The sequence below is a fragment of the Monodelphis domestica genome, chromosome 6 (genome assembly GCF_027887165.1).
Source record: "Monodelphis domestica isolate mMonDom1 chromosome 6, mMonDom1.pri, whole genome shotgun sequence".
NCBI classification, from domain to species: domain Eukaryota; kingdom Metazoa; phylum Chordata; class Mammalia; order Didelphimorphia; family Didelphidae; genus Monodelphis; species Monodelphis domestica.
In genome coordinates this window covers 109,988,677-110,005,562 of record NC_077232.1, presented here as the reverse complement: position 1 = coordinate 110,005,562, position 16,886 = coordinate 109,988,677, and the positions used below count along the sequence as shown (strand labels likewise).

The following is a 16,886-nucleotide window of genomic DNA, read 5'->3' as shown; positions in this document are numbered from 1 at the left end:
GAGTACTATTATTCTCCCCATTTAACAGTTGAAGAAACTGAGGCTAAGGGGCTTGCCCAGGTCCACACAGCTGATATGTGTCTGAGGGAATTTGAACCCAGGTCTTCCCTGACTCCAGGTCTGATGCTCTATGCATTGTATATCACCTTGCTGCCAAGCCAAGAGAAGTCACTTCACCTCTGAGCTGCAGTTTCCTAAGCTATAAAAGGATGAATTTGGACCAGAGAATCTCTAATATCACTAACAGCTCTCCATCAATTACATGACTCTGTGGCAGCTTCTGCCTTCCATGAAATACCCCCTTTCAGGCATTCAGAGTCCCATGCCTGCCTTAATTATATTTATTGGCTTGTTTTCTTGAGTCTTTATTATTATGTGCTCATTAAGTATCAAATGACAGGTTTTAAAAAGGACCATTTGTAAGTAACTCTGGAATGACTTTCCTTGAAAAATAGTGCCTTATAATTGACATAGGGATGGGAATTTGTCTGATCCGGGGAACTCCCAGTGTGGGGCTGTTTCTACCAATCCAGGTCAGTGCCTCCTCTGAAACTTTGGGTCTTAGAGTTGTAGCTGGATCACAGCTGGTATGTGTCTGAATCAGAACTTGAACCCAGGGCTTCCTGACTCCAAGGTTGACTCAGTGACCTTTATGCCACCCTGCCTTTCATGCCTTGTAGTAAGTTATAGAAAACAAGCCCATGTGGCCAGATAAGGATGGGGCTGAATTATCTGTCTTAGCAAAGCTTGTGTGTCTTGACCAGTAGGTGGGCTTCATAAGTGTGGAACTGAATTTCCCTCAAAGCCTTCTTATATTATCTGATTTGACTTTCCCAACAACCCAGTGAGGTAGATGAAATAGGTATTCTGTCATTCAGTCCTTTCTGGTTCTTTGTGGTCCTTGAACCACAGCAATCTATGGGGTTTTCTTGGTAAGGACCCTGCAGTGGTTTGCTATTTCTTTTTCCAGTGGATCCTTTTGTCAGCAATCAAAGGTTAAGTGAGTTGTCCAAGGTCATACAGAGTGTCTGAGGCCACATTTGTACTCAGGTGTTACTAACTTCAAGCCCAGTATTCTATCCAGGATTTGAATGCAAAATCCCAGTATCCTTTTCTCAATCTTGCTGTTGTCTACCTGTTTGAAGGATTAACAACTAGAAGAAAATGGAGACTTTTAATGGCCTCTTCCAGAGTGCAGACCTAGAATGGGGGAATCTAAGTTACAGAGAGCCAGACTCCTTCAATACAAGGATGAATGAATATTAATTTCTAATATTTTTCTAATTAGAATTTCTAATAATTAACTATGTAAAAATGACATGGCCTGCTCTATAAGATGGCTGAGTTGTTTGTTACACAAATATTCAAGTAAAGGTTAGATAGCCACCACCTTTCAAAGATGTTATAGAAGAGATTCTTGCATGGGCTAGAAGGTGGATCTGAATGACTTCTAAGGTTCCTTTCCAACTCTGAAGTTCTATCGTGCCAATTAATGAAGGAACCAGAGTTTCTTCCTAATCTCTCAGTTACTTGAAAAGCTCATAGAAGTGCAGCCAGTGGTGGGTATTTCATATTTGTTGAATGAATGAATGAATAAAGGACTTTCCATACCTTGGATATCTTCACATTTAGCAAGTTAGAAATTAGTTGTCTCAGAGCTTTATATACATTGTCTTTAATTTATTTCAATTCAGCAAGTAGTTACTAAGCCACAGATATGTGAAAGGCATTTTATTAGGCATTTGGTACATTAAGATGAAAGTGAAATAGGCCTTGCTTTCAAGGAACATATATTTTCTGGAATTCTGTTATCAATTTAGCGACTTAAAAACAAAACAAACAAAAAACTCTCTTCTTCCTTCACAGACAGTAGTTTCCTGCAGCTCCACTATTTTTCCCCCAAGGGTTTTTATTCTGCATCTTTGAACTTAAGAAGGAAAGAAGAAGAAAGAAAGAAAGAAAGAAAGAAAGAAAGAAAGAGAAAGAAGAAGAAAGAAAGAAAGAAAGAAAGAAAGAAAGAAAGAAAGAAGAAAGAAAGAAGAAAGAAAGAAAGAAAGAAAAGAAAGAAAGAAAGAAGAAGAAGAAAGAAAGAAAAGAAAGAAAGAAAGGGGAAGAAAGAAAGAAAGAAAGAAAGAAGAAAGGAAGAAAGGAAGGAAAGAAGAAGAAGAAAGGAAGGAAGAAGGAAGGAAGGAAGGAAGGAAAGGAAGGAAGGAAAGGAAAGGAAGGAAGGAAGGAAGGAAGGAAGGAAGGAAAGGAAGGAAGGAAGGAAGAAGGAAGGAAGGAAGGAAGGAAGGAAGAAGAAGAAGAAGAAGAAGAAGAAGAAGAGAAGAAGAAGAAGGAAGGAAGAAGGCAAGGAAGGAAGGGAAGGAAGGATGAAGGAAGGAAGGAAGGAAGGAAGAAGGAAGGACGGAAGGAAGGAAGAAGAAGGAAGGAAGGAAGGAAGGAAGGAAGGAAGGAAGGAAGGAAGGCAAGGAGAAGGGAAGGAAGGAGAAGGAAGGAAGGAAGGAAGGAAGGAAGGAAGGAAGGAAGAAAAAAGGAAAAAAAGGAAAAAAGGCCAAGAAAGAGAGGAGAAGAAATATCATCCTTGTAATTCGATACAATGTTTCCTTCACTAATCCTATGAATTCTATGGTAAATATTTCAAAATAATATTCTGAGGAAAGATCTATAGTCATAGACTGCTGAAGGGGGTCCAGGACACACAGAAAAATTAAGAACTACTTCCTTCTTAGTCAACTAATACCCTTGCCCTTGTCAATATGGAATCCAGGTCAACATCCTCTATCTATATACACTCCTTTTAACTGCCCCTAGAAATGTTAAATTTCTCAAGAATTATAAGTATTCCCATTTAACAACGTAAATTGTTTAACCTTATTGAATCCCTTATGAGTTTTCCTTCCTCTTTCCATTTTTATGATTCTCTTGAGTTTTGTATATGAGAGTCAAATTTTCTATTCACCTCTATTCTTTAAAAACAAAACAAACAAACAGCAGCAACAACAAAAACAACAAACCTTACACTCTGGTTTTGAATTAATATTGGGTATTGGTTGTATGTCAGAAAAGAGGTAATGGCAAGACAATTCAGGGCTAAGTAACTTTCCCATGGTCACATAACTAGTGAGTGTCTGAATCAGATTTTAACTCAAAATGTCCAGTCTCTAGGTCTGGGTCCCTATCTATTGAGCCATATAGTTGTGTTCAGATTTGGTCTTTTTTTTTTTATCAAGAATGCTTGAATATTTTCTATTTCATTAAATGTCAATTTTCCCCCTGGCAGGATTATACCCAGTTTTACTGAGTAAGAGATACATATCTATCTATCTATCTATCTATCTATCTATCTATCTATCTATCTATCTATCTATCTATCTACCTATCTATCTACCTATCTATCTATCTATCTATAATACTAGCATATATTGCACTCCAGAATATCTTATTCCAACTTCTCTGATCCTTTAAGGTGGTAGATACTTAATCTTGTATGATCCTGAATGGTTCTATGATTCTTGAGTTGCTTCTTTTTATCACTGAATATATTAGTTTATTTAGTGTGTTAAAAGTTACATTTTACGGTTTCTTTCTTTAGGAATTGCTTTAATAGGAAAGAGTTTCAGTTTATCATTACGACAGATGATCCTTGCTGCTAGTTTTAGATAGATATCATTTATCAGTTTAAAGGAGGTTCCATTTATTCTAATAATTTCTAATGTTTTAATAAGGAAATGTGTGTTGCACTTTTACAAATGCTTTTTCTTCATCTATTGAAATAATCATATGGTTTGTATTGGTTTTATTATCTATATGGTCTATTTTTCTGATAGTTTTTTTTATATTGAACCATTTGTTTGATTCTTGTGATGTAATGCTATAATCTACTTGCTAGTATTTTATTTAAAATATTTGCATCAACTTTCTGACACAGAGTCATCAAAAACAGGTCTTCCTTAAGCTATCTGTCATCTCATATAAATGGCTAAAGAATAAAAGAAATATCTTAGTTTCTTTTGCATAAGACACTTTAGAATTTTAAAAAGAGTTGACTCAGAGACAAAAAAGTAAGTGGCACCAGTTTGGTTTCAAGAAAACAAATGTGTTTTTGATTTATGATAAAATAAAATATTTGCACCAATTAGGTAAAATGATCTATAATTTTCCTAATGTTTTAGCTCTCCTAGTTTAGGTTCTTATAATAGGGGGGAAATTTTTTAGAGATTGCACCAGGAAGCAAGCTACCTATTCTTGTCCCTTGCCCATTTATCAATTAGGGAATGCTTGATATTTGTGTAATTGATTAAGCTCCTTATAGGTTTGAGATATTAAATCTTTGTATCAGGTGTTTCTTATAAATTTTTTTTTCACAATTTGTTGCTTCCCTTCTAATTCTGATTGCATTGGGTTGGTGTGTACAAAACCTTTATAATTTAATGTAATCAAAAATATTCATTTTATATTTTGTAATATTTTCTGTCTCTTACTTGGTCTTAAATTCTTTCCTTTCCCATAGATCTGACAGGTATACTATTTTATGTTCACCTAATTTACTTAGTGTTTCCTTCTTTTTATTTAGGTCACTTACCCATTATGAATTTAGCTTGGTGTAGGGTGTGAGATGTTGATCTAGGCCTAATCTCTCCCATACTGGTTTCCAATTTCCCGGGCAGTTCTTTGTCATAGTGTAGTTTTGTCCCAAAAGCTGGGGTCTTTGGGTTTGTCAAAGACTGTCTTACTGAGGTAATTTACTCCAAGTCTATTCCACTGATCCTCCTTTCTGTCTCTTAGCCAGTACCAAATTGTTTTGATGACCACTGCTTTGTAATATAGTCTGAGATCTGAGACTGCAAGACCACCTTCTTTTGTATTTTTTTTTCATTATTTCCCTGGATATCCTTGATCCTTTATTCTTCCAAATGAACTTTGTTATGGTTTTCTCTAATTCAGTAAAATAGTTTTTTGGTAGTTCAATGGGTATGACACTAAATAGATATATAAGTTTGGGTAGGATGGTCATTTTTATTATGTTAGTTCATCCCAACCATGAGCAATTAATGTTTTTTCCAATTGTTTAGATCTAGTTTTAATTGTGTGGAGAGTGTTTTATAGTTGTGTTTATATAGTTCCTGTGTTTGTCTCAGAAGATAGATTCCTAAGTATTTTATATTGTCTTGGGTGACTTTAAATGGAATTTCTCTTCCCAATTCTTGCTGCTGAACTGGGTTGGAGATATATAGAAATGCTGATGACTTATGCGGGTTTATTTTGTATCCTGCAACTTTGCTAAAGTTGTTGATTATTTCAATTAGTTTTTTGGTTGATTCCCTAGGATTCTTTAAGTAAAACATCTATCATTCACAAAGAGTGACAGCGTGGGCTCCTCGTTGCCAATTTTAATACCTTCAATTTCTTTTTCTTCTCTAATTGCTACTGCTAGTGTTTCTAGTACAATATTAAATAATAAAGGTGATAATGGGCATCCTTGTTTCACTCCTGGTCTTATTGGGATGGCTTTGAGTTTTTCCCCATTGCAGATGATTTAGGTACATACTGTTTATTATTTTTAGGAAAGGCCCTTCTATTCCTATACTTTCTAGTGTTTTCAATAGGAATGGGTGTTGTATTTTGTCAAAGGCTTTTTCTGCATCTATTGAGATAATCATATGATTTTTGTTGTTTTGCTTGTTTATATGGTCAATTATGTGGATGGTTTTCTTAATATTGAACCATCCTCACACTCCTGGAATGAATCCTACCTGATTGTAGTGGATAACCCTTGTGATGACTTGCTGGAGTCTTTTTGCTAGTATCCTATTTAAGATTTCTGCATCTATATTCATTAGGGAGATTGGCCTGTAGTTTTCTTTCTCTGTTTTTAACCTGCCTGGCTTTGGGATCAGTACCATGTTTGTGTTGTAAAAAGAATTTAGTAGAACCCCTTCTTGGCTTATTCTGTCAAATAGTTTGTATAATATTGGGATTAGTTTGTCTTTGAATGTTTGATAGAATTCATTTGTGAATCTGTCTGGACCTGGTGATTTTTTCTTAGGGAGTTCTTTGATGGCTTGTTCAAATTCTTTTTCTGATATGGGGTTGTTTAGGTAATTTATTTCTTCCTCTTTTAGTCTAGGCAATTTATATTTTTGTAAGTATTCATCCATATCACTTAGATTGCCATATTTTTTGCCATATAATTGGGCATAGTAGTTTTTAATGCTTGCCTTGATTTCCTCCTCATTAGAGATGAGGTCTCCCTTTTCATCTTAGATACTGTCAATTTGGTTTTTTTCTTTCCCTTTTTTAATTAGATCTCACTAGTACTTGGTCTATTTTATTTGTTTTTTCAAAGTACCAGCTTCTAGTCTTATTTATTAAATCAATAGTTCTTTGACTTTCAATTTTATTAATTTCTCCTTTGATTTATAGGATCTCTAATTTAGTCTTCATCTGAGGGTTTTTAATTTGTTCACTTTCAAGTTTTTTAATTTGTATGCCCAATTTATTGACCTCTCCTCTACCCTTCTTAATTTGTTTATATATGAACTCAAGGATATAAATTTCCTCCTGAGTTCTCCTTTGGCTGCATCCCGTAGGTTTTGAAAGGATATCTCACCATTGTCCTTTTCTTCAATGAAGTTATTAATTGTTTCTATGATTTGTTCTTTAACTAGCCAGTTTTGGAGAATCGTATTGTTTAATTTCCAATTAATTTTTTATTTATGTCTCCATGTAACCTTACTAATTATTATTTTTATTGCATTGTGGTCTGAGAAGGTTGCATTTATTATTTCTGCCCTTTTGCACTTGTTTGCAATGATTTTGTGACCTAATACATTATCAATTTTTGTGAATGTACCATGTGCTGCTGAAAAGAAGATGTATTCCTTTTTGTCCCTATTTATTTTTCTCCATATGTCTACTAACTCTAATTTTTCTAAGATTTCATTTGCTTCTCTCACCTCTTTCTTATTTATTTTTTGCTTTTATGTAGCTCGGATAGAGGAAGGTTCAGATCTCCCACTAGTAGTTTTTCTATCTATTTCATCCTTGAGCTCCTCTCGTTTTTCCTTTAGAAATTTGGATGCTATGCCATTTGGTGCATACATATTGAGTACAGATATTTCCTCATTGTCTATACTGACTTTTATCAGGATTTAATTACCTTCCCTATTTCTTTTAACTAGATTTATTTTTACTTTGGTTTTGTCAGATATCATGATTGCTACTCCTGCCTTCTTTTTATCATTTGATGCCCAATAGATTTGGCTCCATCCTCTTACTTTCACCCTATGCATATCTACATTCCTCATGTGTGTTTCTTGCAGACAGCATATGGTAGGGTTTTGGATTCTAATCCATTCTGCTATTTGCTTGCATTTTATGGGTGAGTTCATTCCATTCACATTCAGAGTTATGATTACTAGCTGTTTATTTCCCAGCATTTTGATTTCTACTCCTAGTCCTGCCTTTTCTTCTTTCACTATTTCCTTCTATACCAATGTTTGTTTATAGTCAGTTCCCCTAATTCCCCCCCCCCCCTTATTTTACTTCCTTTTCTACCCCCTCCCTTATTTTCCCCTTAGTCTTTTTAACCCCCCCCACCCTCTCCCTACCTTGTACTGCTTCCCTCCCCACCAGTCTGTTTTTTACCCTTCTACTCCCCTATAGGGCACAAATCTATTCTCTTCCCCAATGGATTGGATTGTTCTTCCCTCTTTGGGTCAGTTTCAAAGCACGTAAGAGTTGAGTATTTCCTATCTCCAACCTCTTTACTTTTCCAGTGTATCGATGTTCTCCCCCCCCTACCGCCATGAGCTTCTTTGTGACATATAAATTTACCCCCATTTGTTTCTTTTCCCATTTCTTTTAGTCATAACCTCTTTTTTTAGCTCTAGTCATATGTATATATATATATATATACACACATACACATGCATATGTATTTATGCATGCATATATCTATATACCTATTTATGTCTTGTCCTTTTATTCTATACAGATTGTCACTCTTCCCTTTGAGTGTAATTCTTCTAGCTGCTCAACTGATAGCAACAGTTTTTAAGAGTTACCAATGACCTCTTTTCTTATAGGTATACATATCATTTTAACTTATGGAGTCTCTTAATTTTTTTTGTTGTTGTTTTTTCCCCCTCTTTTTTAATTACCTTTTGATGATTCTCTTGAGTTCTGTCGTTGGACATCAAATTTTCTGTTCAGGTCTTTTCTTTTATTTATGAATGCTTGGAAGTCTTCTGTTGTGTTAAATGACCATACTTTCCCCTGAAAGAATATAGTCAGTTTTGATGGGTATTTTATTCTTGGTTGTAGACCTAGTTCCCTTGCTTTCCAGAATATCGCATTCCAAGCCTTTCAGTCCTCCAGTGTGGATCCAGCCAGATCCTGCGTTAACCTCACAGTGTTTCCATGGTATCTGAATGTCTTCTTCTTGGCAACTTGTAATATCTTTTCTTTGGTCTGATAGTTTTTGAATTTGGCTGTAGTATTTCTGGGTGTTGTCAGTTGAGGATTAAATACAGGAGGTGATCTGTGAATTCTTTCAATCTCCACTTTCCCCTCTTGTTCTAGGATATCAGGACACTTTTCCTGGATAATTTCCTCTAGTATTATGTCCAGGCTTTTTCTTTTGTCATCGTCTTCTGGTAGTCCAATTATTCTTAAATTGTCTCTTCTTGAATGATTTTCTAAATTGTCTCTTTTGTGAATGAGATGCTTCACATTTTCCTCAAATTTTTCCTTCTTTTTGTTTTGTTTTATAGTGTCCTGCTGCCTTGTGAGGTCACTTGATTCTAGTTGTTTTATTCTGGTTCTTAAAGATTGGATTTCATCTCTGGTCTTTTGGTCATCCTTTTCCTTCTGGTCTGAATTTCTTTGAAGATCATCTTTCATCCTCTTTACCTCATCTTTCATCTCCTTTGCCTCATCTTTCATCTCCTTTGCCTCATTTTCCAGCTGGTTGGTTTTTGGATTTCAAGACATTATTTTCTTGTTTTAGTTCAAGTGCTTCTGTTTCCAGATGACTTATCTTAATTTTTAAGTTCTTTTCCCAATTGTCTTCAGCCTCTCTTAGTTGTGTTTTTTAGTTCTTCCACTGCCTTTATCCAATTCGCTGGGATTTCTGATTTATTGTTTGCTGATCTCTCCCCCTCTGTTCCATTTGTTGAGTAGTAGCTGTCTATTGTAGTTTCTTTCTTCTTTTTCTGTTGTTTGCTCAATTTCACCCCTTCTTTACTCCCCATATTTGTCTGTACTCTTGTTCCTCTCATTTTTTTTTGTTTTGGGGGTGCTTCTATCAGTTTCCCCTTTTGGAGCTTTAACAGGAGGTCTCTTGGGGTAGTCTCTGGGGGAGGGTTGTTGGGTTTTTTTTTAATTACCTTTTGGTGATTCTCTTGAGTTCTGTGTTTGGTAATCAAATTTTCTGTTTAAGTCAGGTCTTTTCTTTAGGAATGCCTGTGAGTCTTTTTTTTTTAATTAAATGAACATAATATCTCCTGCAAGAATATAGTCAATTTTTCTGGGTAGTTGATTCTTGGTTGTGGACACAGGTCCCTTGCTTTCCCCAATATCAAATTCACATCTTATGATCCTTCAGTGTAGATGCAGTCAAATCCTGTGTTATCCAAAGTGTGCTTGCATGGTATCTGAATTATTTTTTCTTAGGATCTTGTAGAGTCTTTTCTTTGGTCTGGTAGTTATAGAATTTGGCTATATCATTCCTGGGTGTTTTCAATTGGGAATTAAATACAGGAGATCTGTAGATTCTTTCAATTTCCACTTTTCCCTCTTGTTCTAGAATGTTGGTACAGTTTTCTTGGATAATTTCCTGTAGAATGATGTCCAAGCTTTTTCTTTTGTCATGATTTTCCAGTAGTCCAATAATTCTTAAAATGTCTCTTTTTGATCTATTTTCCTGGTCTGTAGTTTTATCAATGAAGTGTTTCATATTTTCATCAATTTTTCCATTCTTTTGATTTTGTTTTATGGACTCTTACTGCCTTATGAAATCATTTGCTTCTAGTTGTTGGATTCTACTTTTTAAAGACTGAATTTCATCCCTGGATTTTTGGTCATCCTTCTCCTTCTGGTCTGTTTTTCTTTGTAGGTCTCCTCTCACTTTCTTTGTCTTGTTTACAAGCTAGTCAGTTCTGGTTTTCAAGTGCCTCTGTTTTCAGATGACTTCTTTTGCTTTTAAGTTCTTTTCCCAATTGTCTTCAGCCTCTCTTATTTTTTTTTAAATTTTGTTTTGAGTTTTTCCAAAGCCTGTGTCCAATTCATTGGAGTTTCAGCATTTTTGCTTGGTATTCCTTGATCCTTATCTGTTCCATTTACTCTTTGTTCATTACCTGGATAGAAAACTGTCAATTGTAATTTTTTTCCTTTTCTGTTGTTTACCAATTTGGCAATATCCATTCAAACATCTATTGCTTTATTGTCATATTTGCCAAACTGATATATGTGAGGTGATACCCTGGAATTGTTTTAATTTGAATTTCTACAAACAAGAGTGATTTAGAACATTTTTATATGATTATTAATAGCTTTGAATTTTCTTCTGAAAATTCCTTGTTCATATCCTTTGACCATTTGTCAAATGGAGATTGCCTTATATTCTTCTGAATTTGACTTAGTTCTCTCTCTCTCTCTCTCTCTCTCTCTCTATATATATATATATATATATATATATTTTAAAAATTAGACCTTTATCAGAAAGATTTCCCCCCAGTTTTTTGTTTCCCATATCTTGGTTACATTTAATTGTTTTTAGAAATCCTTTTTAATTTAACATAGACAAAACTATTCATTTTATATCTTGTAATGTTCTCTAATTCTCTTTTTCTTATAAATTCTTCCCTTCTCCCTAGATCTGACAGGTAAATTATTCCATGCTCCTCTAATTTACTTATGGTATCACCTGTTGGGTCTAAATCATATACACATTTTGACCATATCTTGTTATAATAGTGTGTGAGATACCAGTCTATACCTAATTTCTCCTATAATGCTTTCTAGTGTTTCCAACATTTTTTTTGCCAGAGAGTGAGTTCTTATCCCAAAAGCTGGGTTCTTTAGGTTTATCAAATTCTAGATTGCTGAGATCATTTACCCCTATATATCATGTACCTAAATTATTCCATTGATCCACCACACTATTTCTTAACCAGTAGTGCATTGTTTTGATGATTACTGTTTTATCATAGTTTGAGACCTGATACTGCTAGACCACTTTTCCACGTATTTTATTTCCTTAATTTCCTTGATATTTTTTACTTTTTTTAGATGACGTTTTTCTAGTCCTATGAAACAACTTTTAGTAGTTTGACTGGTATGGCATCAAATAACTAAATTAACTTAGGTAGAATGGCAAATTTTATTATATTAGTTCACCCTACATATGAGCAATTAAATTTTTTCCAGTTGTTTAGTTCTGACTTTATTTGTGTGAATTGTTTTGGAATTTTATTCATTTTTAACTTAAAACTTTTTTATTAAAACTTTTTTTTATTTTTATCTTTAATCTTAGAATCATTACTTAGTATTGGTTATATGGCAGAAGAATGGTAAGAGTGAGGCAATGAGGGTTAAGTGACTTGCTTAGGATCTCACACCTAGAAAAATCTGAGGCCAGATTGAACCCAGCACCTCGATCTCTAGGCCTGGTTCTCAATCCACTGAGTTACCCTGCTGCCCCCCTTTAACTTTAAATTTGGGCTCAATTCCTGAAGTGTTAGAATTGCCTGCTCTCATCTCACATCTATAAAAGAACTCTCTAAGTTATGATTGGAGCAAATGATGAATCCTGTAAAATGACTGCATATATTCAAATTCAAACTACTATATCTGAAGCTATACTTATGTAAAATATGGTTGCTGGTTCTAGCCCAATGGAAATCTGAAGTTCAATTTCAAATGATACAGCCACTGTAGGAGAATTCATTATTTATCTTAACTGGGAAAGAGCAGTATCCAGAAAGCATCATCCAGCCTTTGCTTATAGACCTCCAGTGAAGGAAAAAGAACCCAAAATTCCCAAAGGCATCCCATTTGTAGGCTGCCACATTGCTGACTCATACTGGGTTTACAGTCTAGTCAAATCTCTCTGCCTTTTTCATATCATCATCATCAACAACAACAATAAACATTTATTGGAGGTGGTTAACTGTTTGGCCACACAGAGGACTCGGTCAAGAGTCAGGAAGATGAAAATGTGAGGCACTTTCTAGCAATGTGACCCTGGAAAAGTCACTTAGTCTCTTTTTTTTGCCTCAATTTCTTCATTTGTAAAATAGGGATAAAAATAACACCTATTTTCCAGATGGCTATCAGAATCTAATGAAATAACTGAAAAAGTGTTTAGCACAGTGCATATAGCAAAAAGAAAGTGCTATATAAATCTCCTTTATTATCATTCATTAAGAACTTACTATGTGCTAGGTACTATGCTAAGAGCTGATGGTACAAAGGGGCAAAACATAGTCTCTGGCCTCAAGAAGCTCATGTTTCTCATCAGGGGCTATAATAGCAGAGACAACATTGCAAGCAACTAGATGAATACAAGATATGTACAGTGAAGGAGCAATTAAGTGGTGCAAAGGATTGGCACACATCTGGAGATGAGAGGTCTGAGGTTCCAATCTTTCCTCAAAGGCTTCCTAGCTGTTTGATACTTGGTAAGTCACTTAACCTCAGTTGCCAAGCCCTTACTGCTCTTCTACTTTGGAACAATGCTTATTATCAATTCTAAGACAGAAGGTAAAGATTTTTTAAAAGATATATACAGTGTAAATGGATACAATCTCAGTGGAAGGCACTAACAGTCTGGGAAAGTGAAAGAAGTCTCTTGTAGAAATTAGATTTGAGTTTACTGTTGAAGGATGCCAGGGAAGCCAGGAGATAGAGATGAGGAGAAAGAACATTTCAGGGATGGGAGATAGCCAATGAAAAGGCACAGAGGTAAGATATGGATGATGAGGTGAGAGGAACAGTAAAACTGAACTGTAGGGTATAAATTGCAAGAATATTGAAAAAGTAAAAAGTCACCAGAATGTGATGACTTGAGAGCCAGAGGATATGATTTGAGTCTGTATTTACTAGGAAGTCACTGCAGTTAATTATTTTATTATTCAGATGGCTAGATGGTATAGTGGTTAGTGTGCTATACTTGAAGTCAAGAAACCCTGACTTCCAATCCTGCAAAAGAAACTCACTAATCATGTGACCCTGAGAAAATTACCTCTTTCTGGCTCAGTTTTCTCATCTACAAAGTGAGGATAATAATAGCATCGATCTTTCTGCATTATTGTTAGACTCAAGTGTGATAATGTATAAAAAGTGCTTTGAAAACCTCAAAAGAATATAGAAATTTTATTATTGTTATTGCTATTAATTAGGGGGGGTTGCTGGATCTAGAGAAAGGGGAAATCTAGAGTACAATCTTTTCTACTTCTTCTTTACTGGAATTTTGATGATTCAACCTGTTTTTCTCTTTTGTCCTTTCACATAGGAAGAGACAAGTATCTAAAGACACTGGACCAGCCCATTCCTCTAGAGAACATTTAGGGAAGTTGGAATTTTAAGAATAACTTGCCAAGAGGAAGATATACTCATCAACAGTTGGGGAAAACCCACAGGCAATTTGAATGAGATTCTCAGAATGAAACAGGTATACTAATCCAGTCAATACAAAAGACCTAAAATCAGTAAAATTAAATCCAAGAATTTTGGGATTGGATTGAATAATTGAGGGTATAAAAGGAAGGGAAAACTAGAGATGAGGTCATGCCATGTTAGTATATAAAAAGGAGGAATCAATCAATCATCCTATTAATGAACATTTACTAAGTGCCTCTAAGTGCCTGGGCACCTTCTTCTTCTAGTATCCCTAGATCCCTTTAAGCTCACCTCTTTCATGAAACCTATTCTTTTCCTTCCCCATGTGATAGGGCCTGCCCCCTAAAATAATCATTTATTTTTGTGACTTCTTGTTTACCCATAAGATATTATAAGCCCCTTGAGGACAGTGTTTTCCTTTTGTCTTTGCAGAGTGGGCACTTAATAAATGTGTATTGAATAAATGAATTCAGTTGATGAAGCACAGAAATTCAAAAGAGAACTTCAAACCTGGAGTGGATACAATAATGGACTTAGATCCAACAACTGGGTTCAAATCCTGTCTTATGTTTTATGACAACAGTCATGTAACTTCTCTAATTTTATTTATCCCCTCTGGAAGATAGGGATTTTTTTTCATTAAATGATTAATCCTCAATAGTACAATATAATGTTACTTAATTTCAGTCAATGCTTATTATATCCTAAAATATGATTGAACATGGAGAAAAAATCTTGATGGACTAAGTCAAAATCTAGTTCTTAAAAATGACATAAGAGGGCAGTTGGGTAGCTCAGTGGATTGAGAACCAGGCCTAGAGATGGAAGGTCCTTGGTTCAAATCTGGCCTCAGACACTTCCTGGCTGTGTGACCTTGGGCAAGTCACTTAACCCCCATTACCTAGCCTTTACCACTCTTCTGTCTTGGAACCAATATACAATATTGTTTCCAACATGGAAGGTAAGGGTTTAAAAAATGACATAAGCAAGTCAATAGTTCTATTTTCAAAAGTGCCTACTTTGATGGCATAATGTGAAAGAAAAGGTAATTTTTTTCTTTCTACAAAATGTAATGACCATGTACAACTCACCACATTTTCTGCAAAGCTATAAAAGTCTATATATGTAAACGCAAGGACATCCACCAATTCTTAGTCCCTTCAATTAAACAGTTCACAAAATGGCTTTTTGACTTGTTTAAAAAGTGTACAATGGGAGTCAAGATGGTGACCTAGAAAGAGCAGAAGTTCAGACCTCTGAAAACCCTAACCGATCACAAACTGAATGCTCCCAGTGGACTGAAAAACAAACTTAACAAGACAGAGCCAAGGAACCCTCCTACTGGACTTAATTCAAAAGGTAAGCCCTCTGAAAAGCCGGAATCCGAGAACACTTGGGTTTAAAGGGAAGACAGAAGGAAGGTCCCAGGACCCATCTGTCGTCCCACCCAAAGTGCTGAGATTCCAGCAGCAACGGGAACATCTGGGCAGGCAAAGGTGCTGGTCTGAAGGGCAAATCTTGAGAGCAAGACTGTGCCAAGTTCAGAGCATCCAACACAGATGGGGGGAAGGAGCTAGAGAGGGAGCATAGACCTGGCAGCCTGGCAGGAGCTTTGGAGATCCTCCATATTTGCTCCAGCCTTCCAGGAAGTTTAGGACTCAGAGCACACCCAGCCCAACTAAGCTGAACTTAATCCCATCAAAAGTCTCCAGAACTCAGGGAAGCCCAGGCTCCACACAAATCTTCATTGACTGCTGGACTTTAATACAATCAAAAGCCTCCAGAGGACAGGGAAACTCAAACCCCAAACAACCCCCCCCCAGAAACTACACTGAGAGATCCTCTGTTAAAGCTCCAAGAGGGAAGACTGATAGAAGCTCCCCAAAAAACAAAAAAAAATGAGAGGAGCAAGAGCACAGACAAATACGGGGAGGAAAGAAGGGGTGAAATTGAGCAAACAACAGAAAAAGAAGAAAGAAACTACAATAGACAGCTTCTACTCAACAAATGGAACAGAGGGGGAGAGATCAGCAAACGATAAATCAGAAATCCCAGCGAATTGGATAAAGGCAGTGGAAGAACTAAAAAACACAACTAAGAGAGGCTGAAGACAATTGGGAAAAGAACTTAAAAATTAAGATAAGTCATCTGGAAACAGAAGCACTTGAACTAAAACAAGAAAATAATGTCTTGAAATCCAAAAACCAACCAGCTGGAAAATGAGGCAAAGGAGATGAAAGATGAGGCAAAGGAGATGAAAGATGAGGTAAAGAGGATGAAAGATGATCTTCAAAGAAATTCAGACCAGAAGGAAAAGGATGACCAAAAAGCCAGGAGGAAATCCAATCTTTAAGAACCAGAATACACCAACTGGATTTAAGTGACCTCACAAGGCAGCAGGACACTATAAAACAAAACAAAAAGAAGGAAAAAATTGAGGGAAATCTGAAGCATCTCATTCACAAAAGAGACGATTTAGAAAATCAATCGAGAAGGGACAATTTAAGAATAATTGGACTACCAGAAGACGATGACAAAAGAAAAAGCCTGGACATAATACTAGAGGAAATTATCCAGGAAAAGTGTCCTGATATCCTAGAACAAGAGGGGAAAGTGGAGATTGAAAGAATTCACAGATCACCTCCTGTATTTATTCCTCAACTGACAACACCCAGAAATATTACAGCCAAATTCAAAAACTATCAGACCAAAGAAAAGATATCACAAGCTGCCAAGAAGAAGACATTCAGATACCATGGAAACACTGTGAGGTTAACACAGGATCTGGCTGCATCCACACTGAAGGAACGAAAGGCATAGAAGATGATATTCCAGAAAGCAAGGGAACTAGGTCTACAACCAAGAATAAAATACCCATCAAAACTGACTATATTCTTTCAGGGGAAAGTATGGTTATTCAACACAATAGAAGAATTCCAAGAAATCATAAATAAAAGACCAGACCTGAACAGAAAATTTGATGTCGGCACAGAACTCAAGAGAATCTTCAAAAGGTAATTAAAAAAGAGGGAAAAAAGAGAAACAAAACAAAACAACAATAAAAATTTTTAAGAGACTCCATAAGTTAAAATGATATGTATACCTATAAGAAAAGAGGTCATTGGTAACTCTTAAAAACTGTTGCTATCAGTTGAGCAGCTAGAAAAATTACACTTAGAGGGAACAGTGACAAACTGTATAGGATGAAAGGACAAGACATAAATAGGTATATAGATATATGCATACATAAATACATATAC

The 16,886-nt window shown here is 35.7% G+C and overlaps 1 long non-coding RNA gene across 1 annotated transcript in view; it reads left to right on the top strand.

Moving 5' to 3' along the window:
• LOC103104703 (uncharacterized) overlaps positions 1 to 16,886 on the top strand; it is a 28,193-nt gene that overhangs the window by 4,409 nt on the left and 6,898 nt on the right. The window contains exon 2 of the long non-coding RNA XR_469092.3: positions 13,520 to 13,678. This is a non-coding gene — a long non-coding RNA (uncharacterized LOC103104703). The remainder of the gene's footprint in view (positions 1 to 13,519; positions 13,679 to 16,886) is intronic.